General features: G+C 53.4%; 1 long non-coding RNA gene across 1 annotated transcript; it reads right to left on the reverse strand.

Annotated features, from left to right (window-relative positions):
- Positions 1-1633: 1633 nt before the first annotated feature.
- On the reverse strand, positions 1634-18979 carry LOC138844532 (uncharacterized). Its single transcript, XR_011380439.2, has 3 exons — positions 18542-18979; positions 15289-15458; positions 1634-2230 (listed from the first exon to the last, which is right to left on the reverse strand). It is a non-coding gene; the product is annotated as an uncharacterized LOC138844532 (long non-coding RNA).
- Positions 18980-23127: the final 4148 nt, after the last annotated feature.

Here is a 23127-nt window from a genome sequence, read left to right on the forward strand (position 1 = left end):
AGCCAGGAGCCAGGAGCTTCTTCTGGGTCTCCCATGTGGGTGCAGGAGCCCAAGCACTTGGGCCATCTTCTGCTGCTTTCCCAGGCCATAGCAAGAGCTGGATCTAATAAAGAGGAGCAGCCAGGACTAGAACCGGCGCCCACATGGGATGGCAGTGATGCAGCCGGAGGCTTAGCCTCCTGCGCCACAGCACCGGCCCTCATTTTTGTGTTTCCAAATTCCAAAATCACTTTTGTTTTCTAACTGCTCTTTTCTACGACAATATTGTTTTTCAGGCTCCTTGGGGGATAACTCAGACCTCAACTGCCCATGTTTGAAGACCACACTTTGGGGCGGGCATTGTGGCATAGCAGACTAAGCCCCCACTTGGGATGCCTGCGTCCTGTGCCGAGGGCCCGCCGAGTTCTGCCTGCCCTGAGCTTCCAGTCCAGCTTTTTGTTAATGTGCTTTGGAGCCAGCAAAGACGCTCCAAGTTGCTGCTCCTCCGCACGCGGAGGAGCCGCACCGGACCGGACGCTTGTTGTTCCCTTTTTTTTACAAGTCCTTTCTATAGTAAAGTAAGAATAAGTAAACAGCAAACTCCCAAAGCAAGAATGAGTAGAGAGAAGTGAGAAAGAACGAAGTAACGAACTTCCCCGCGAACTCTCCAACGCACTCTCCAACCAACCCACACCACCATGCCGTCTCTCTCCTCCTATATAGTCCTCTTCCACCAATCCCAACTCTGTTACCCACACGCCGAGTACGCTGCTCTCCTCCAATCAGGAGCAGGTCCCACAGTTTATTGGTTGAACTGGAGGCAGCTGTGTAGAAGCTGGTTCCCTTCTCAGCGCCATATTGTGGGAAAGCAGATGCATAGAATAAGTCTTAATTCCAGTAACTTAGTCTAGTCCGGGTTGCTCCCCACACAAGTATTTGGGTTCCTGCCACACATGTGGGAGACATCGGTGGAGTTGTTGGCTCCTGGCTTTGGCTGTGGGCATTAGGGAGTGAATCAACAGATGGACAATCTCTCTCTGTCACTGTCTCTGTCTCTGTTTCTCCCTCTCTCTCTCTGTCACTCTATCTTTCAAATAAATACATACAACTTGGTACGTTCTCATGCGTATGTCCGTGAAATCATCCCCACTGTCAACTTAGTACACAAATCCATCACCATCTGAAGTTGTCTCATGCTTTTTTGTAATCTCCCCACCTTCCCTCTCCCAGAATCCCAGATATCTGCCTCAGATGACGGCCGATCGCCTGTTTCTGTCACTGCAGATTATTCTGCATTTTATAGAACTTTGCATAAATGGAATAGAAAGGAATCTGCTCTTTATTGCACACATGTTCCACACATTCCATTCTTTTTTGTTCTACATCGTATTTCACTGCATATTGTGTATAATGCAGTTTGTTTATCCATTTGCCTACTCATTGACTTTTGGCTTATTTCCAACTTTGGGCTAATACAAATAAAGCTGCCATGAGTATCCTTATATGGGCAGATTCCTTCATTTCTTTGGGTAAATACCAAGAGTAAAATGATTATATCATATGGTAGGTGTTTAACTTTTAGAGAAATTACATGCATTGGTTATCTACTATCGGGTAACCAATATTCCAAAACTTTACCAGCTGAAAACAAGTGTTTTTTTTTTTTTAATTTAATTAATTTATTTGAAAGGCAGAGTTACAGAGAGGCAGAGGTAGATAGACAGAGAGCAAGGTCTTCCATCCATTGGTTCACTCCCCAGACGGCCGCAGTGGCTGGAGTTGAGCTGATCTGAATCCAGGATCCAGAAGCTTCCTCCTGGTCTTCCTATGCGGGTGCAGGGGCCCAAGGACTTGGGCCATCTAACACTGCTTTCCCAGGTCACAGGAGGGAGCTGGATCAGAAGTGGAGCAGTCAGGATTCGAACCAGCACCCATATGGGATGCCGGCACTGCAGTCGGGGTCTTTACCCAATACTCCACAACACCGAACCCCAGCACATGTATTTTAATCTTGGACTTTCTATGGGTCAGGAATGCAGGCATAGCTTGGCTGTGAGTGGTCAAGGTGTCGGCCAGCCCAGAGGTCTCACCAGAAGACACCACTGAGGAAGAATCTGCTTCCCAACCCACTTATGTGGTGGTTGGTAGATTCGGTTCCTTTGAAGATGGCTGGGCCTCATTGGCTGGAGGTCTCTCAGTCCTCTCCAGTATGGTAACATGATTCCATGGAGCCAGGAGCTGGGAGGGGCCGCTGCAAGAGAGAGCCACACTCTTGTGACCCGGGGGTGGAGGTGGCAACCCCTGCACGTTGTGTGGGTCAGTGCAAGATTTCTCAAGGGGAGGGGGTGCACAAAGCCACAGACACTGGGAGGTGGGAGGTGCTGGGGCAGGGGGCTGTGTCAGAAGATACCTGCCACCCTGCCCCACAGCTTTCCAGAGTAATCGCATCATTTTATGTGCACACCAGCCTTCAGGACCCGAACAGGTTCCCATATGGGATGCCAGGTTCCTATATGGGATGGCGGCACTGCAGGCGGCAGCTTTACCTGCTATGCCACAGCGCCACCCCCGCTTTGTATATTCTGAATATAAACCTTTATCAGATACAAATTTGCAAATACCATCTCCAAGTCTGTGACTTTGCCTATTTATTTTCAACATCTTTCAGATAAAAGAAATTTTTAACATCAATGCAGTACAAATTATCTTTTTTTCTCATTGTGTTTTTCTATGTACTTTTGTGTTGTGCTTTTGATGCCCTACCTGAGAAATTTCTTTCTGACTCAAGCTCACAAGGATTTTCTGTTTGCTTTGTTGTGCTTTTTCTTTCATCTAGTAAATGTGTAGCTCTAGGTTTTACATTTATAATCTATGACCCAATATAAACCAATAATCCAGGGTTGTTATTTTTTCATGCATATTTGTCTAATTGTTCCAACATTGCTTTTTTTTTTAAGATTTATTTATTTATAGGAGGCAGGGTTACAGACAGAGAAAGGGCGAGACAGAGAGAGAGAGGTCTTCCATCCACTGGTTCGCTCCCCAAATGGCCACAACAGCTGGAGCTGGGCCAATCCGAAGCCAGGAGCCAGGAGCTTCTTCAGGTTCTCCCATATGCATGTGGGGGCCCAAGGACTTGGGCCATCTTCTGCTGCTTTCCCAGGTGCATTAGCAAGGATATGGAATGGAAGTGGAGCAGCCGGGACTAGAACCGGCACCCATATGGGATTCCGGCACTGCAGGCGGAGGCTTAACCTGCTGTGCCACAGCGCCGGCAGGTGCGCTATAGGTGTGACTCTAACCTGGCCTCCCTGCTCTCCTCCACTGATCTGGTCTAAGTCTACCCCCGTAGCCACACTGCTTGGTTACTGTAGCTGTACAGTAAGTCATGAAATTAGTAGAGAAAGACCTCTAAATGTGCTCTTTTTTCCCCAAGATGTTTTAGCTACTCTAGACCTTTTGCATTTCCATAAATTTTGGAAATAGCAGGTCAATGGCTGTGAAACCGTGTGCTGGGAGTTTGGTTGAGAGTCTACTAAATGCATACGTCAGTTTGGAAAGCGTGGTCACCTTGATACTACGGAGGCTCCTGACCCGTGCACATGCGTGTCTGTTTATTTAGATCTTTCTTAATTTTTCTCAGCTCTATTTTGTAGTTCTCAGTGGAACATCTTCCACATCTTTTGTCAAATTTACCCCTAATTACTCGATAGTTTGGTACTATTGTAAATCATGTTGTTTTGTAATTTTATTTCTAATTATTCATTGTTAATATGCAGAAACCCATTTGGTTTTCTTTTGTGCGCTGATGCTGTGTCCTGTGATCTTGCTGCACTTACTTCTTAGTTTTAGGAATTCTTTGCAGATTCTGTAAGGATTTTGTTGTTTTTTTTTTTTTTTTGTTTTTTTTTTTTTTTTTAATTTTTGATAGGCAGAGTGGACAGTGAGAGAGAGAGACAGAGAGAGAAAGGTCTTCCTTTTGCCGTTGGTTCACCCTCCAATGGCCGCCGCTGCAGCCGGCGCACCGCGCTGATCCGATGGCAGGAGCCAGGTGCTTCTCCTGGTCTCCCATGGGGTGCAGGGCCCAAGCACCTGGGCCATCCTCCACTGCACTCCCTGGCCATAGCAGAGAGCTGGCCTGGAAGAGGGGCAACCGGGACAGAATCCGGCGCCCCAACCGGGACTAGAACCCGGTGTGCCGGCGCCGCAAGGTGGAGGATTAGCCTATTGAGCCACGGCGCCGGCTCTCTGTAAGGATTTTGTATGCGGATGGTCAGGCCTGCAGATGAGGGAGTTTCTTCTATGAGGGAACAGCTTTCTCTCCCCTGCTACCCGTCTCAATCTCTCTTTCCTGGCTTTACTGAAGGGGCCAGAACCTCCAGGACAAAGGTGAAAGCGAGTCACAAGAGCCAACATTTAGGCTTCCTCCTAATCTGAGAGGAAGGGAATTCTATTTTCTTCCCCCTCCCTTTTTTAAAGACCATTTTAATAAAGGTACAAAGACAAAATCATAAAAGAAACCTTTTGAATGAAGCGGATTCTTTGGATTCGGCACAGGCGCTGAAACACTGTTGCTGCTGCTTTTTAATAGACTTTATTTGTAAGGACAGCTTCAGGTTCGCAGCAAGACTGAGCAGACAATAGCGAGCGTTCTCAGGCACCTGCTCCCCTGCGCTCACCGACAGCCTGTCTCATCAGCAGTGCGTGTGCCGCGCTCCGTGAACTCACCCGGACGCATCACTGTCACCCAAAGCCCACAGTGCGTTAGAGTTCACTCTCAGTGTCGTGTGCTCTGCGGATTTAGACAAATCTATGGCATGGATTCGCCACTGTGGCATCCCATAGAGTTGCCTCATGGCGCTGGAAGTCCTGTTTTCCTCTTGTTCATCCCTGCCTTCCTCGAATGTTTGCTGGCCGTTGATCTTTCCACTGTCTCCACGTTTGGACTTTTCTAGAAAGTCCTAGAGTGGGATCACACGCCATTCAGATTGGCTTCTTTCACTTAGTAATGTGCACTCAAGTTTTCTCTCTATCTTTTTACAACTCGATGGCCTCTTTGCAAAAATGTTTCTATTTATTTGAAAGGCAGTTACAGAGAGAGAGAGAGAGAGAGAGAGAGAGAGAGACCCAAGCACTTTGGTCATCTCCTCCACTGCTTTCCCAGGCTCCTTAGCAGGAAACCAGATTAGAATGGAGCAGCCAGGACTCAAACCAGTGTCTACATGGGATGCCGGCACTGCCCGCTGGGGTTTAACCCGCTGCACCACAGCGTTGGCCCCAAGATGTACATTTTTCACAGCTTCCTTCTGTCTGGAGGAGGAAACTCTTTTATTTCTAGTTTGCTGAGAGTGAAAACACTTGATCAGGAATGGATGTTGGATTTTGTTAAGTACGTTTTTGCATCTGCTGAGATGGTTATGTGATTTTCCCCCTTTTAGTTTGCTAACACGGTGAACTGCATCATCCGATTTTTGAATGCGAAATCAACCTTGAATTTCTGAGTTAAACCCCACTTGGTACTGGTGTATCATCATTTTTATTTACTATTGGATTAACCTCGCTAAAGTTCATTAAGTATTTTTGCATCCATGCTCATGAAAGATATCTGTTTGTAGTTTTATTTTCTTCTAACTCTTCAGCCAACTTTGGTATCAGGATAACGCCGGCCCCACAGATTCGGTTAGGAAGGACTTCCTCTTGTTCGGTGTCCTGGCAGTTCCTGTGGACTTGGCTGTGTCTATCCTTTAAATGCGCCTCAGAACGCACCAGCGCGGTCACTGAGGCTGGGGCTGTCTTTTGAGGGAGGATTTTACTAACAAGCCCAATCTCTTTAATAGATATAAGTCTATCCGGAGTCTGGCTTTCTTTTTTGCTTTTTATTGTGCTACAACATTCATGATACAAAAGTTATCATTTTAAAAGTACAGTTCAGTGGCATAGAATACATTTGCAATGTTCTGTAACCATCACTACTATCTTTTTCCAGAACTTAAGAAAAATCATTTCAAACTAAACTCTGTTCCTGTCAAATATTAACTCTCCTTTCCCCATCTCCTTTGCCCTGACTACCCCTGTTCCTCTCCATGAATTTTCCGATCCCAGACGCCTTATAGAGACGCCAGTATGCAGCATTTCTCTGCGTCGGGCTTGTCCACTTGGCGTAACATCTCTAAGGTTCCTCCATGGTGTTGCATCTATTGGAATTTTACTTCTTTTTTATCACTGCCTGTTTCTTTCTGTCTTTAAAGTCATTTGTCTACATTTTAAATTTTATTGGAACAAAGTTGTTCGTCCTGTCTTTTAATCTTTCTTCCACATCTATGGAGTCTCTAGCTCTGTCATGATTCTCATTCCTGATTGGTAATCTGTGTCTTTTTTTTTTTTTCCTGATCTTTCCGGCAGACACTTTATCAAGTCTATCTAATGATTTTATCAAAGAATAAAGTTTTGATTTCATTGATTTTTCTGATTTGTTTTCTATTTCATTTATTTATACTCTCAACTTGTTTGCTTTTCTTCTGCTGTCTGTGAACATGACTTGCTCCTCTTTTCCTTATTTCATATTCTGGAAGCTGAAGTAATTGTTACTAAACTTTTCTTTTTTTCTAATATATGCATTTGGTGCTATAGATTTCCCTCTGCACACTGCTTTAGCTGCATCTCACAAATTTGGGGAGGTAGACTTTTCATTTTGATTCAGTTCTTCTTTGATTTATTCTTTGATTCATGTGTTATTTAAAAATACATTTGATTTCCAGATATTTGGGGGTATTCCAGGTACCTTTTCAGTTATTAATTTTTAAATTATTTCTGCTGTGGTCAGAGAAGTGACTTTGATTTAAATGCTTATACATTCGTAGAGCTGTGTCTTTTTTCACCTGAAGAATAAAGTCCACCTCAGTCAACGTTTCACATACACTGAAAAGCGCACATTCCGCTGTGGTCGGGCGGCCTTTTCTAGAAACACCCACTCGATCATGTCGGCTGAAAGGGCTGTGTAAGCCTCCTATTTGCTAACCCATTTCCACCTGCCTGTCCTATAAATTATTGAGAGTGGGATGTTGAAATCGCTAACTACAAGTTGGATTTTTCCATTTCTTCCTTCAGTTCTATTTGCCTTGATTCATGAATTTGAAGCTCTACTGTTATGTGTAAAAAGACTTAGGTTTGTTCTGTGTGTTCTCAGTGAGTTACATTCTGTATCACTATGAAATCACCTTCTTTGTCCCTGGTGACATTCGTAGCTCCGGAGTTCATCTGTTAGCATCTCCCGCTTTCTTTGAACTGATGTCAGAATGACATATCTTTTCAAATATGTTTTTCAATTTTCCCTATGCCATTTTCCAACTTTGACTTTTAACCTGTTTGTATCTTTTTATGTTTATAAAAGTACATGTTTGTTGAGAGAGAGAGAGAGCGAGAGAGAGAGAGAGAGAGAGAGTGAGCGCTCCATCTGTTGGTTCCCTCCCCAGTGCCTACAATGGCTGGACCAGGCCAGGGGGGAATGAGAGCTGGGAAATCCATCACATGAGCAACAGGAACCCAGGTATGTGAGCCGCCGCGTGCTGCCTGCAGGGTCTGCGTTAGAAGGAAGCTGGAATTCGGAGTGGAGCACGTACTGAACCCAGCGTGGGACGTGAGCATCCAACCAGCGCCTCACCCGCTGGGCTACACAGCCGCTCCCATCTTTTTGTTTTAATAGTCTTACTGCAGGTGATCCAGGGAGGTCTCCCCACCTCCGGTGTAGACTTCACCCAGCCTTCCTCTGGGAGACTCACCCAATACCTTTGCTGCCAACCCTGAGTGTTTTTAGGGTTCTTCAGGCTCTGGGCTTTCTCCAGAGCCAGAGAAGGTTGGCTTTCCTGGGCTGTTAGCAGTCACCACTGGTCAGCTGCTTCCCAGCTTCCATCCCCCCCACCCCCCGGCCCCAGTCTGCCCCTCCAGCTGCGCTCTCCTGTCCTCACTACAGTGGAGCTTCGAGGAAGCAGCCGTGCCTCCCGGTGTTGTCACCGCCTTGCTAACCAGCACCTGTCTTTCTAGGACATCTCCACCTTTATTTGATGATACCCTTCTCCCCGTTGTCTGTTTCTAGAACTCCGAGATGGATGTCCGCTCCCCTGGGCACAGTCCTCTGGCAGGCTCCTGGTTTTCCTTATAGTGGTGATCTCTCCGTATTTCATGTGTGGGTGATCTCCCCCACTTAGCTCTCAGCCCTCCTATTGAACTTTTAGTTCCCAAGAACTTCCTATCCTCTTTTCATAATGTCCACTTCTGATTTTATGGGTGCAAAATCCCCCCAAATCTCTCTGAAGAAATTAATTAAATTTCTCAAGTTCTCTCTACTCCTTGGCTTATCTTCTTTTTTTTTTTTTTTAAAGATTTATTTATTTATTCAAAAGACAGAGTTACAGAGAGCCAGAGGCAGAGAGAGAGAGAGAGAGAGAGAGAGAGAGAGAGGTCTTCCATTCTCTGGTTCACTCCTCAAATGGTGACAATGGCCAGAGCTGGGCTGATCCCAAGCCAGGAGCCAGCAGCTTCCTCCAGGTCTCCCATGTGGGTGCAAGGGCCCAAGGATCATCTTCTTCTCTTTTTCCTAGGCCATAGCAGAGAGCTGGATCGGAAGTGGAGCAGCCGGGATTCGAACCGGTGCCCATATGGGATGCCAGCACTGCAGGCAGCAGTTTTGCCTGCCTAACTTCTTTACAGTGGAGCCAGCTCTTCTGTTCAGTATGCGTCTGGGGCCCTTGGCTGGAGGATGCAGGGCCACATTAACAATGGTTGGCAGGAGCCTCACCCTTGAGTAAGTGAAAGGTCTGAATGGGAGAGCCTGTGCGGTGGGCTCTTGTGTATCAGCACCTTCGTAGGGTTTTAATGTCGTGCAGCCCTCCTTTGATGTTAGAATAGGTGGGCCCTGACACCCATGCTAGAACCTTAGGTTTCCATGGTTCGATGTGTTTAGCGGAGAGTTGATTGGAGAAAGCATCTGTCATCTCTTCCTGTGGCGTGCAGAGGGGTCAGGAAGGCACTGACTGGCACGAGGGCTCCGTTGACAAACCTTCAGCAGACGTCCTTACAGACGCCGTCTTCGCTTCCCGCTGGGAAGCCGCATCCTCCTCCCGCTGCCCAGTCCCTGAGCCCCGCCTCCATGCCCTCCGCTCGCCGGCTCCCCGTACCACGTCCATGCCCTGCTCGCGTATAACCCTCCTCCCACCCTCCTTCCTGTTTGGGAAGATTATTTCATTTTGTTCTTCTTTATTGGGATTTGTAAGGAAAAGGAAAAATCCATGTGCAAAATCCACCATCTTAAACCGAAAGTCTGTTTTCCTCTAGTTTTACGAGCCCTTAAGCTTCTGCAGAATAAACACATAATTGGCTTTCTCCTAAACTAGAGAAATGCCTGAGAGGAGTCCACAGACCTTCTGAGTTCCCCAGCTCGCCTGTGCCATGTGTCAGCCGTGCACGGAACGTGTGTGCCCTAGTGTGTGTGTGCACGCGCATGTGTGTGTGTGCACGTGTGTTGCGGGGGATGGATCTCAAGCCAGAGTTGCTATCGTGAGATCTGTGATTCCAGTGGACTGCAAGAACCGAATCACTGCAGTGTGGACAAGACCAGCAGCCTGAAGCTGCTCGTGGAATTAAACTGAGTTGGCACCTGAGTGGGTTGCTCCTCGGGTGATCCTGTGAACAGTGCGTTGTCCCGAGCCTGGTGCTGGAGACGGACCCCTAAAGCCCACAGCCCAGGGACCTGTCACTCAGGGCATGCACTGCTCATTGTCATCTGGGGGCAGCTGGTTTATGGATGCCAGAGACCCACAGCCGGGGGAGATGACCCTTCAGATCCACCCTCCGATTAAAAAAGAAACCCTGATTTGCTGAGTATCCCCGAGCCTCCACAGAGTCCAAGATGGGTCAGCATTCGGAGTGTCACCAGCCCCTGAACATGGTGCTTCTGAATACCCAGTTTCGCCATGACACAGATGTCATTTCCAGTGCAGAATAGGAAACAGTCCCACACCTTCAGCCATTCTGACTTCGGCTATTTGCAGATACGTTTTGAAAACACAGCATTTAAATATGGACAGCAACTTCCTGTTAAACTTTGGGTACAGCAACCGACAAGAAATATGGCCCTTGGTGGTGAGGGAGGGAAAAATAGTTTCTGTATACAAAGCCCTAACATAATAAACAAGCAGAAGCACTTCCTGATAAATAGCGCCAAGCAAACATTCATATCCTTGCCTCTGCTGTATTCAAAATATTTTTACTAAACCAAGTGCAAAGTATTATTATCATTAATATTAAGTTTATCCTGGTTGGAAGGGATCCAGGCTCCAGTTCTACCAGAAAGTCTGGTAGGAGCCCAGGGTAAGGACGTTAATTGTGGCAGTGTCTTTGACCTTAATTCTCTTCATAGAAACGCCGCAGAGCTGGGCACGGATGGAGACATCACCGGCTCCCTGCAACCCCCGCCCCACCGCCCCAGACCCGCCGCACCCACCCCACAAACCCATCCAAACGGAAATTCCAGAGCAGGAAGCAGACCCAGTCCTGGTCCCCGGGGGCAGCCTGGGGAACAGAGGCCAGCACAGCGGTGAAGGCAGCTGGGTGTCCACGGGCTCCCCCAGGCACCCCCTCGGGGAGCGGCCAGGGCGCAGGCGTGGGTCCCTGTGGGAACGGGCCGGGGAGACACGTCTGTGTGTGTTCTTCACTGCCCAAAGCAAGATGCCAACTTGGGTGTCCCCTTTATCTAAACAGTAACCCCCACCGACCTCCTTAACAGAGGGCCAAGACTGCAGGCATCCTGAGTGCATTTTGGTGAATCGTCCCCAGCTGAACCCGGCAGTGTGAAAGGCGCCCAGAACGTCAGCAGCCCCCAGCAGGTGGCCTTGGGTCCCTTTGCAGTCAGCCCTGCCCGTCACCCACACGCCCTGCCCGTGGCATCCTTATCTGCACATCTTCCTGGGCGGGACCAGAGCACCAGAGAGGAAATGGAGTCGATCAAGCGGCTTCGTCCCGGTGCATTGCCACAGAGCTGCAAGGCTCACACGCGACAAGCCGTGGCTTCCCCAGGGTCCCCCTCGGCATTCCCCACAGGAGCTAAAGGAGGCTCCGCGGCAGGGGGACGAGTGGGGAGGAGAATGAGAGAACCCGCGTGGGAGAGGCCGGAGTCCTCACAGCTCGTCAAGGTCCTGTGGGACCAGGCAGAGGGACAGGGACACCACAGTGACATCTGTCACAGCCACGCGGGCTCTGCCGAGCTGCTGGGCAGGCCAGGATCGCTGTTCCCAGCAGGGGCGGGGGGGGCTTGGAGACCCCACCTAGGCTCCATCTCCCTTTCATAGGCCACAGCGGGGGAAGACAGCCAGGTGTCACACGGTGTGGAGGGGGGGAGACGCAGGGCCCACCCTTGGGCGTGTCCCCAGGTGTCACCCCAGCCTTTCAGCTGTGGCACACAGCGCCTCTTCTGTTTGCTGGAAGCATCTGGGAGGCGCTGACAGCCAGCTGGAGTGACGTATGACGCGGGGTCCCACCCCGGACCCTCCCTGAGGACTGCTGGGCTGACAGCGTGCTCCGGGGCACTGCGGGCAGGCGGAGGCCCAGGCGTGCAGCTGACAAGGAATGAGTTCAGGTTAGCATTTCCCCCAGGATCCGGGGAGGCTTTGTACAGACAACGTGGGGCGGGGAATGAACGGCGGCACCGAGGCCCCCTGTTGGTCCTACTCTGTCCCCTCAGCATGGGAGCCACCTCCCTCTGTGGCTGTCACTGGGTGGCTGCCCTGGCTCAACACCCCAGGGAGACACTGGCCCAAGCGTGATCACCCAGCCCATGGGGAGGTTGAGAAGGGAGTCTGTTGCGCTAGAATTTGCTGGAAGCCTCTCTTCCCAGATCTCTGCCGGAGCAAGGGACGCAGCTGGCATCAGCACACGGGAGGGCCCCTCTGTACCCTGCCTCCAAGAACCAGGAGGAGCCAGGAGCCCGCGGGCTGGGGCTCGCCGAGTGACAGCGGGCAAGTGCCAAGCGATTCCAATCTCCCGGCTGCAATGATGCAGAACTGGATAGGGTGTCCCAGCCGCTCCGCCTGCCTGGTGAGAGGCCCCCCACGTGACTGCATGAACGTGACTCACACAGGAAAACCTTGGGAGCGAAAGAGTTTGTTGGAGGAAGCCTCCGTGTGACAATTGTGTTGGTGAGCACAGTCCAAAGAGACTGTGGCTGCCGGCTGAGCTGTGCCCCCCTGAGACCTAGGATCAGGTCGTAACCAGCCACCAGAGCCCTTGCCATTCCTAGGAGAGAGAAGACAGACATGGACACACAGGAGGCTCGCCCGGTGGTGCTGGAGGCCGGCCCTGAAATGCTGCAGCCGCCAGCCACGAGTGCCCGGGTGACCAGAGGCTGGGAACGGCAGGGAAGCAGCCTCCCCTGGAGGCATCCGGGCAACACCGCCTTGCTACCCCTTGATTTCAGACTTCTGGCTTCCAAGACTGGGAGACAGTAGATTTTTTGCTGTGTAGACCACTCCGTTTGTGGTCCTTTCGAAGAGCAGCCTCGGGCACTGACACAGATGATACGCTGAACCTGCAGTGTCTGTGTGCTCCTCCCACTTCCGGCACGAGGCAGGAGAGGAATGCAGTAGAGATCGCCTTTGCCCTCAGTCAAGGTTGTCACGTCCCTAGGGAGAGGCTGGACAGCATGGGGTTAACAGCCTGGACTCTGCTCTGCCCCTTCCCGGCCTGTGTGACCTTGGGCAGCTTATTTAACCTCTCTGGAAGAGCAGTGAGTGAACAAGCACCAAACTCCCCCGGGGCATAGCTGGAGCGCAGGAGGTGCCTCTGATCTGTGGCTGTCCCCTGGACAGCAGGGGGTCACCTCGTGGCTGCACAGAAGCAAAGTGGACAGAGGCGAGGCAGGAGGGATCGCGTCCGCACGTGGAGTCAGTGCAAGGTTGGCTGGAAGAGCCGACAGCTAAGAGTGTCCGGGGTGAGGACCAGGACACACAATATGTGGGGTCCCTCACAGGACCAGACAGCTGTCTGAGAAGCCTGGCAGCCAGCCCCCGCAAAGAGGGCAAAGCAGAGGGCATTCTATGACGGAGGCCCTTGGAGCAGGCAAGGGTCTTAGGGAACCCCACAAGCAAGGGGTGCGGGGGGCCACTGCCCACTCGGCACATGGCAAAGTGGACACCCGGCTCTGGAGGGTGTTGCAGTGCCAGGCAGTGGCCGGCCGGTCCCCAGACTGGTGCACTCCGACTCTGAACAGCTGTGATGACCGCCCCAATTTGCCGTCTCTGGACTCAGCCAGACACGGCACAGCGCCTCCCGGAGGCACGCTGACCCCGGTTGTGTAGAGCCCCCGTAGCCAGCTTGAAGCTCTCCGGGCAGCCAAAGCATACCCAGGCTCACGCCGCTGCCCTGAGCAAGCCAGAAAGAGACGTCTAACTGTGAAGACACACTCACTCGCCCTCCCTGGGGTCCTGGGTGAAACCCTCCCTCTACCCCGCCCCAGGGGGCAGCCATGCAGCCCCCCACCTTGCTTCCCTTCTGGGGAACCCTCTGTTCATCGTCATAATTCTGGGTAGTGCGATTGCGCCTTCCTTCTTCCTTTGTCACTGGTAGGCAATATTCACTGATTCTGCACATTTAAAAAAAATGAGAATTTTTTCTGTTCCCTCAACCCACCTCCTCCAAATCGCAGTTTGTGGCTTCCTCGAGTATTCACAGCATCGGTGCAGACCCCAGCCCATCCGCTTTTCTGTCTGGAGACGACGCTGAATCTTCACCACGCCCTTCCCTGCGCCCCTCTCCTTCAGCGGGGCTCTCCCTCCCCAACACCACGATTGGACCGTAATTAAGTTTTCTGCTCTTTGTGAGGTTTTATCTGTGTGCGGAAACAAGTGACAATTGTGCTTTGACGACTCCGTAAGTCGTAGCTCTTGGTAGCAGCGAAGCGGCTCCCTCCTCTGCAGAGCTGGTGGGCTGTCCCTGGGCCCCGCTCGAAGGAGATTCCATCGTCAAAACCAGGTGGGCTCTTTCCTTGCGCACCTCCCTGTGGCTTAACACCACAGCACATGTTCCGGTTGTTTGTGATTAGCTCGTGACCTCCGTGGACGACTGTTCGAGTCTCCACCCCCCTCGTGTGCTAATTGCCTTTCTTTTTTCTCCTTGACCCGGAAGAACTGTCTCCTGGTTCTGCAGCTTGTCAGCCTTGCCGTCTGTGCTCGCTTCTGTCTGCTGCCGCAGCTCCAGACCTGCCGTGGTAGCTCCCATGTGTGCTGCAAGCCGGCGAGAGGCCCTGGGGGCTGGGAGGCAGGGGCACGGAGAAGGCATCCCGCCCCCCTCTGGCTCGGGCAGCATCAGCCAGGGCCGCTGTATGGGTAGAGGGAGCGGCAGTAGCCGTGGGGCCGCTGGTTGCCGGTCTCGTAGCAGCAGCCAGAGGCTGGATCCTCGTTTCTGGTGCCTGCAAGCTCTGGACTCCTCCCTTCCACTTCGTTCCTGCAGTCCTACTGGAAGTTACTGGCCTGCTGTATTAGGGGTTGCATGTTTCATGTGTTGAAAGACCTAACCCCTAACGTGACTGCGTTTGGAGGAAGGGCCGTTAGGAAGTAGTTAAGGTGAAATAAAGTCATAAAGGGGGGCCTTCACCTTACAGACCAGAAGATCTCTCTCTCTCTCTCTCTCTCTCTCTCAGCACGTGTCTGTCAACAGGAGGTCGGATGAGGGCAGCAGGGAGGTGCCAGATGCAACTCCCAGCCCTGACCCTGCACTTCCAGCCCCGGGACTGTGAGGACGTGGCTGCTCTGTAGCGAGTTCAAGCAGACTAAGACGCTGGCTGACACCAGCTTCCCCCGGCCCCTGTCCTCTCAGTACCTGGCTTTCTCTGCGTTTCAGATTGGTGGTCCCACGGCTGACTCCCAAAGCTCGCCGCTGCGCCCCGTCTGTTGGTGAACCCATCGATGCCCTTTTCCATTTCAGTCATGGTGCTGTTTTTTGGCAGCACGCTCTGATGAGTCTGTCCTAGCGTCTCCATAGCTCCACTCCCACTGCATCTAGTGCTGCGCTTTGCCCATCCCAGTCCTTAGCGATCACTGCTGCTTAGATTTCCACTCTGATGCTTCTAGATCTTTCCATACCTGATGTTGGTTCTGATGCTTGCTCTGCCTCTGCCTCTTCAAACTACATGGTTTTTTGGTTTTTGTTTTTTTGTTTTTGTCTCTTATTACGCCTTGTAGCTTCTTGTTGAAAGCCAGACATGATGTATCAGGTAGGGGGAAAGAAAGGAATTAGGTTGTTGGTGTGACGTTTCATGCTTACCTGTGTAGAGGTTCAGCTGTTTGCTGCTTACTACAGCTGCCGGGGTTGGAGGCGACAACGTCCCTGGGTGTCCTTGTTGCCACTCCTCTGCTGTCTCCGGAGAATTCTTCTTAGGTAATGTCTGAGCGCCCCCGTTCTCCCCGCTGCGACCCGTCGGCTGTACGGGAGCCCTACAGAGAGACGAGGGAGGGGACATTCTGCAGCCTCGGCCCAGGTGTTTGCAGCGGCAGCTTTTCCCCTGCCTGCGCTGTGGCCTTCAGGAATGCTTCTCAGCTGTGCTGGTTTCCTCGTCCGAGGGGACAGGGAGGCTGGAGGGGGCTCACTTGGCTAACCCTCCACCTGCGGCGCCGGCATCCCATGTGGGTGCCGCGTTCTAGTCCCAGTTGCTCCTCTTCCAGTCCAGCTCTCTGCTGTGGCCCGGGAGTGCAGTGGAGGATGGCCCAGGTGCTTGGGCCCTGCACCCGCATGGGAGACCAGGAGGAAGCACCTGGCTCCTGGCTTCAGATTGGCGCAGTGCGCCGGCCGCAGTGGCCATTTTGAGGGTGAACCAACGGAAGGAAAACCTTTCTCTCTCTCTCTCACTGCCTGTAACTCTACCTGTCAAATAAATAAAAATAAAATAAAATAAACCCTCTGCTTGAATTGTCTGGAGTTTCGGTTTTCCTGACTGGGCGCTGATGTGCTTGGAGGCTGGCGCTGGGAACCACAGCTGGGCACGGAGCCCAGGTCCAGGGTGGGACCTCAGGCCCAGCTGGCGTCTTTAGCACCAGGCCAAATGCTCTCCACATGGACGCTTCATTGTCGACCTACAGTGGCACAGGGTAGCTTTTGCAGCCAGAGGATTTGTCTTCGATTGCATCTTAGATGATTTCTGCTCGCTCTGGAACGGTGGTAAATCAAACGCCGAGCACCCTGATTTACTATGCCGAGCATCCTGATTGATTCACTATGCCTGTTTTCCCCTCCTGCTTTCAGTCTCTCTCTCCTTTTCACTCTGTGCTCTGGGATACTTCCCGGCTTTAGTGTGTGAACAATTTCTGAATGTTTACTTACTTTTTTTGAATATTTAAGCAATCATATTTTTAATTACTAAGCTTCCTTATGAGCTAATTGTTTCTTCTTCATAGTACCCAGTTTTTGTTTTATAGATTTAAAAACTTCCCATAACCCTCTGAAGATACTGTTGAACCCAGGAGGAATCCTCTTCCGACACTGGACTAGGCTTTCCCTAAGGGTTGGTTGTTCACATCCTTGGTGTTTGTCTCCCATCGTCTGCTGTCTCTTGGTCCCTCCCTGCCGAGAGTGACGCCCCAGGCCGAGTGCTCTGGGTGTCCTGTGTGCTGTGTGCCTGTGGTTGGAATAGACCCCCCCAGGACCCCTCCGTGAGTGGGGACGGTGACAGGGAGCATGCAGACTGGGAGCGTGGTTTGGGGATGAGCAGGGGGAGAAGGCCGGTGCACGCCGAATGAGAAAGGCCTTGCTCTGCGCCCGTGGTTCCTCCGTCCTGGCTGGGCCTGGCAGACTGCTGAAAATCCCGATTCCCGGGCCACACGCAGAACCAAGTGAGACGAAATCCCCGGGGGATGGGAGTCCAGAGTTCCCCGGGACTGTGTGAGAAATGCGATTCTTAGGCCCAGCCGCGCTTTCTGGACCAGGAGCCCTGCGGGCTGGACCGATCCGTCCTCATCGACACAGGTCCTCCGGGAGGTTCCGGGTGCTGCTGCCGGCCTGGGAGCGTATTTTGAGCCATTTCTTTAGAACAGCTCTACCCACGTTGGAAGCCCGCCCTTCTCGGGAGGTTTGTGCAATCTCTCTCCACCAGAGCCTTTCCTGGTGGGGGGAGGGGTGCCGAGGCTGGCGGGGAGCAAGAGAGGACCTGCTGGGAGTCCGGCCGCCTCTGCAGCTCACCCACCGCCTGTGCCCCCTGGGGTTCCGGAGGGAGCCGGCGCCCCCACTCCCAGCCTCTGCTGGCGATGTTCTGAGCGGCGGGCGCTGTCTCTCTTTCTCCTCAGCCCTCACCTGTCTGCTCTCCGGGCATCACTGAGCTGGTTCTTCCAGACCTTTCCCCCGCTAAGGACCCCTTCCCAGGCCAGCAGGCGCGAAGCCCCTCTTCTCCCACCGCCGACATCTCTGCGCACCTAGGAGGCTTTCCTGGTCTCCGCAGACTGCTGCTGGCTCGCTGTGTGCAGGCCCCGTGTTTCACTGACAGGGCCACAGTCGACTCTCTCACAACACTATTCCCCCACTTAGGAACCAGAGGCTGTGCGGCTGGGGCCCAGGAGTCCCGGCTGGGGGTGCGAGCTGGGCCACACCTCCCCCAGGAAGCTGCCCAGACCGCACGCAGCGCCCCACCTGGCCCACACGGGAACTGCAATCTTGCACCCACCACCTCTTCTCCCTGGTTAAAAAAAATTTTTTTTTTAAAAAGAATATGTCTTTTAAAAATTAAAGTGAATTGGAGATGATTTTATTCTGAGAGCTTCACAGTAGCTCTTGAGATAAACTAAAGTGACTTTAAATTAGTTTAGTTTTGAGATGCTCTCAATAGCTCTTAGGATATGCATAATTATCTTGGAGCCTCACAAAGCCAGGCTAGAAATCTCCGGCTCAGACTGGAGGAAGATAATCCTGTGCGTGCACATGAGACCTTGCTGAGGCTCCCGCAGGAAGGGAAAGGCGTGGGTGGGAGGGAGAGCCTGCCCCTCCCTCTGCACGAACTGCGGCTGTGCCCCACCCCACCCCACGGGTCACCCAGGAGGGAGGTTTTAAGTGGCAGGTTGTCAAGTCAAGTCAGCCCCTTGTGATGTAGGCAGGCAGAGAGGACAACAATTGATTAGATTTGTGAGCTGGAAGACCCCTACCTGGCCCCGCCTGCATGCCCACCTGCCAATCAGGCTACATGACCACGCCCCTTTGGAAGTGGACAAAAGACCTGAAACATGGCAGGTCCAGCCCCTTTGTCCCTTTTTTTCCCCCTTTGCCCTTTTCCACCATTATGGACCTTGGTTGCCCTTGCTGCCCCGCGCCTTCGGGCCACCGCGTCCTCTGGCCCTCGCTCTCTGCCTTCGCTTTGCTGCCCGTGCTAAGCTGCTTGTAACTGCTCTTAACCAAATGCTCGCTGCATGTGGCTCTAGGCCTGCTCTCTGCTCATTATGGACTCCAGCTTAATTTCCGGACTTTTCTTTCAGCCTTAGATTAAAGCCCTCACTCTCCCATGCATTTCTCTCACTCAATAAAAAGCTTAAAAACTTACCATGCTGCCTGGTCTATGTGAGCCCAAATTCAGAATTCTTCTCTGGATACGTGGCAAGCACCCACACAGCTTGCTAATTTCGGGAAATATTAATAAGCAAATCAGTATCACTTGCTCCGCCCATCCTGCTTGGGGGCGGCCGCTGAGCACCTGCGCTGGGCTGAGCCCGCCCGGCCTTGTGGGGTTCCGCTGCCAAGGGAGCTCTTTCTCTGAGCTTTGTGAGCAGGTGTGGGTGTAAGAGAGCCACCTGCTCCCGGGGCATCCCACCAGGGCAGACAAGCCTGGGACTGAACGTGCCCCTCCGTGTGCCGGGAGGCGGGAGAGGCCCCTGTTCACACTTCTGTGTGATCCACTACGCTGAAGGGGGCGATATGGAGACCGATGGGAGAGGCAGGGGAAAGGGAGCGGAGATGCTGGGCCTTTCCCTCAACTCTAACCAGCGGGGCAGGAGCGGCTGTGGCTTCCTTCCAGCCGAGTGGCTCTGGGCCGGAATCAGCAATTACTTACACATTTAAAGCAGACGCCCTGTGCGTGGAGGCTGCTCTTTGTTAATATTTACGCCGAGCCCATCGGTCGCAGGAAAAACAAGTGTTTATACCAGCGAGGCCAACAAAACACCCAGAGTGCTCAAAGCTGTGTGGCGCCCCCGGGGACGCCCCGCTGCTCGGCTCCCGGCCTCCCGCAGCTGGAGTGGGGCCCACGCCTCTGCCAGGCCACAGGGTGGGGGGGCCACGGCTGTCCCTGGGGTGCAGAGAAAGCTGTAAACATGCAGCTCGGGGTCAGCTGCCCTGCTCCAGGCTCGCGGTTTGCAGGAAACCCAGCCCTGCAGCTGAGCCTGGGCGGTGGCCGCTGACCGGCTGGCTCCTCACTCAGGCAGCTGCTCCCCATGGCCCCTGGCTGGGCTGTCCCCCTAGAAGACATTCTGAGAAACCGAGGCAGGTGCTCCCGGGCAGGACTCTAACCCATGCAGAAACCACGAGCCTGCCTGGTGGTCTTCCAGCTCTGGGGTGCCAGGCTGGACCATCGCCCAGGGGTGACAGGCTAGCCTATTTTCAGAGGCACTAGTGCAGGAGTCTTTTAACAACAACATTCATCCCGGGCCAGGGCCAAGGCCAAATGCACATACTTTAGGCCTTACTGCCCAGAGCCTACTCCCAGCCATCCCATCATCCTCAACACCGTCCCCCAGAGGCCTCCTGGGGCCACACAAGAGACGCTTGGGGCTGCACTGGGTGTGAGATCCCAGGTCAGGACCAGCAACGCTGCGACCTTGAATTCCGATGCTGTCTCACGTGAGGCCGAGAAGCCTGCTTTTTATTGCACCCTCCAGGGCGTTGACTGCGAAGCTGCCCAACCCAAACCCATAACCCTGGCCTCTTCCTGGAATGGCCTGCCCACGCTATGGGTGACCCTGACCCACTGACCACTCTCCAAACCGTTGTTTGCACACCTGGCCATTTATTATAAAGGATGGAATGCTGAGCAGGGATTCCTGCCCTCAGAAACCTGTACAAGCACCTGGCCCTTGTGAAAGTAAGTTTCAGTTTGTTAGAGCCAATGCTTGGGCAGATGTTCAGCCCTGGGTTGTGCAGCATAAATGCGTTTTTATATTACACTGGGCACCAGGATGCTTCGGGTACCAGAGTAGTCCCTTTTTTTTAAGTTTATCCATCTTAAATATTTCAATAGCAGTTTTTTTTTTTTAAGATTGATTCACTTATATGAAAGGCAGAGTTACAGAGAGGCAGAGGCAGAAAGACAGAGAGAGAGAGACGTCTTCCATCCGATGGTTCACTCCCCAATTGGCCACAATGGCTGGAGCTGCGCCGATCCAAAGCCAGGAGCCAGGAGCTTCTTCCAGGTCTCCCATGCGGGTGCAGGGGCCCAAGCACTAGGGCCATCTTCCACTGCTTTCCCAGGCCACAGCAGAGAGCTGGATTGGAAGTGGAACAGCTGGGTCTCGACGGCACCCAAATGGGATGCCGGCACTGCAGGCAGCGGCCTCACCCACTGCACCGCGGCGCCGGCCCCACCGCAGTAGCCCTCGGCCTCTGAGTCTGCAGCACCGTTGTGAAGAGTGGGCACAGGTAGGAGCACCTGCAGGAGTCACAGCGAATGTGAGTGTTCGAGAGCCCCCAGGGCGGTCCCTCGGGCATTCTCACGGGCCGCTGTCATGGCTGTTGCTGCGGTTCACCTGGGCTTTGTCTCCTCACAGGCTCACGTTGGAGTTCAAACCCCACTGCGAGATGGAAGAGGGCGGAAACGTGATCCCCCACGGTGTCAGCGCTGGGGCCCTTGGGCTGTAATAGGGCTGATAAAGCCATCAGGTAGCAGGGCTCATGCGGAATTCTGATGGCTTCAAAAGCAGAGGGAAGGACACACAAACACAGTCGGGCACACGCGCCCCAGTCCCTGGCCACGTGGTGCCTGGGGCCACCTCGGGCCTCTGGCAGCAAGAAGACCCCCAGCAGACTGCACCTCCAGAATCAGGAGCCAAACTAACCTCTCTGCCTTCCAGCCCCGCAGGCTGCGCCATTGTGTTCTTATCAAGTGGGCGAATCCAGTGTCCAGCACTGGACCCGCACCAGGACCCTAAAGGGTCCAGAATATCTCATCCTCACCGTGCAGGGAGAAATCCTCACCCCAGCAAGCACAGCGGCTTCAGGTTCACCTTCCACTCCGCAGCGGCCAGGCAGGGGCCGGCAGGTGCCCACAGCAGCACAGACCATGCCCCGGCCACACATTCTGGGGTCAGCACCTCTGGGGTCCTGGCCATTTCCCCAGAGTGATTCTGCAGCCAGTCACCCACTGGTCACTTGATCTCTTTTAATGCATTTGTCTTCCTGTGATTCACTGGCTTGCTTTGACAGGCACAGCTCCAGGGTGTGACCCTGGTTGCACAGTCTGGGGGCCGCCTCCTGTCCCCACGGTGCTCTCAATGCAACCCTGGCCAACTCGGAGTGATGCTCAATGTCCAGCAGCTGTACCCAGGTCAGGCACTGCAAGCCCTGCCCTCCCGAACCCCTCCTTCCTCTTGTACATTCTGATGACCTCAAGTGTCCCCAAATCACACACGGCAATCGAGAGCCGGCAGCAGGTGCTCCTGCCCTCCTGCTGTCAGTCACAGTGGCCAGAACAGGTCAGCAAGTCTGGGGTGCAGAATAACGCAGGGCTTTCTCCCTTTCCTTTCCCAGAGGTCATGGAGGGCACGCACAGCTTCCCTGCATCAGGAGCCGCAAGCTCACCTGAGCGACTGCACACTCTCGGTGTCCACGGGGTGACGATGCCCCTGGCCGAGCCTCGTGCAACAAGGAATTGTGGCAAGGACAGGGCAGCCTCGGGAGGGCCAGGTTGGTCCAAAAGCTGGAGGCCCGGGTTGACTGCACCCCTGGGACCACTCTGGGAGCTCACAAGTTCACAAATCACTCCTGTGCCAAGCCAAGGACGGAGCCACCACTGCGCTCATATGGAGGTGTCCCCTGCTGGGATGTGGCTTCTCCATGCCCGGCAGGGGACAGTGAGACAATGACCAGGCAGCATGGCAAGTGGCAGAGGGACCATGGCCCTGTGGCCCTGCTCTGTATCAGGTGGCACAGGGACCGTGGGACCTGTCCCCCGGCACTGTGGTCCTGTTGTCTATCAGGCTCCCTGAGGGACAGTGGCTCCGTGAGCAGGCAGTGCCCGCCCCCCCGCGGCAGGCTGGCGGCTCCTGAAGGCATCGCAAAGGCATTTCCCCTGCTGCTACTCCTGTCCCCAGAAGGTCCCTGGGATCAACTGATCACTGTGCCAAATCTGCGGGGGCCAGATTCAGTCCTGCCTGCCAGCTGCTGCCTCGTGGGCTCCCCTGGCCAGCGAGGGAGGCCTTCCTGTCCCGTCCTGGGGCCGTCTTCGGGCTTCCCTCTAGCGCTGGCCCTGCCAGTGCCCCAAAGACAGCACCCCTTGGTCTGTGCCCTCCACCCCCGCCGCCCTGCGGTAGCCAGGGGAGCTGCCGGGGCTCCCAGGGCGGCCCTGCCGGCACTGGAGGTGGAGGGGCCTCCTCGGCGCCGCTCTCCCGTCCCGCTCAGCCGGCGCTCTCCAGCGTCTCTCCGATCTTGGCTTCGGCTGTGGTTGGAGCGCTTCCGCTCCTATTTAAACCTTTACAACGGGAGTCCAACTCAACATACAGATGAGGAATGTGGCTAAAAGTGGAGACGTGAGGAGCAGCTTTTTTTTTTTTTTTTAAGGCAGTGCAAACATTTTTGGAATTTAATTTTCCTTAGAAAAAAAACACAAGTTGCAGACAGAGCGTCTGCATCCTGTGTTGGAGCCCCTGGGGCCTCTGGTGTCTTTATTTGTAAACCCAGCATGGTGATATATGACCCCACACACCCACCCACGTGCCCCTCCTGGCGAGCCGGGACCACGGCCCCCGCCCCTCCTCCCCCCTCCCCTCCCCTCCCTTTCGTCTTCTTGCATAATTGTGGGCATAGAGGATGACATCCTTAGGGCTCCAGACACAGGCAGCGTAGAAAGCAAGCCAGCCACTGCCACCAGGGTACAGGCTCCGTTACACTGGGCGCACTCTGAAAGGGGTGCAGACAGGTGGC

This window comes from Oryctolagus cuniculus, chromosome 12 (genome assembly GCF_051225735.1).
Source record: "Oryctolagus cuniculus isolate XC-2025 breed Fujian yellow rabbit chromosome 12, ASM5122573v1, whole genome shotgun sequence".
Lineage (NCBI taxonomy): Eukaryota > Metazoa > Chordata > Mammalia > Lagomorpha > Leporidae > Oryctolagus > Oryctolagus cuniculus.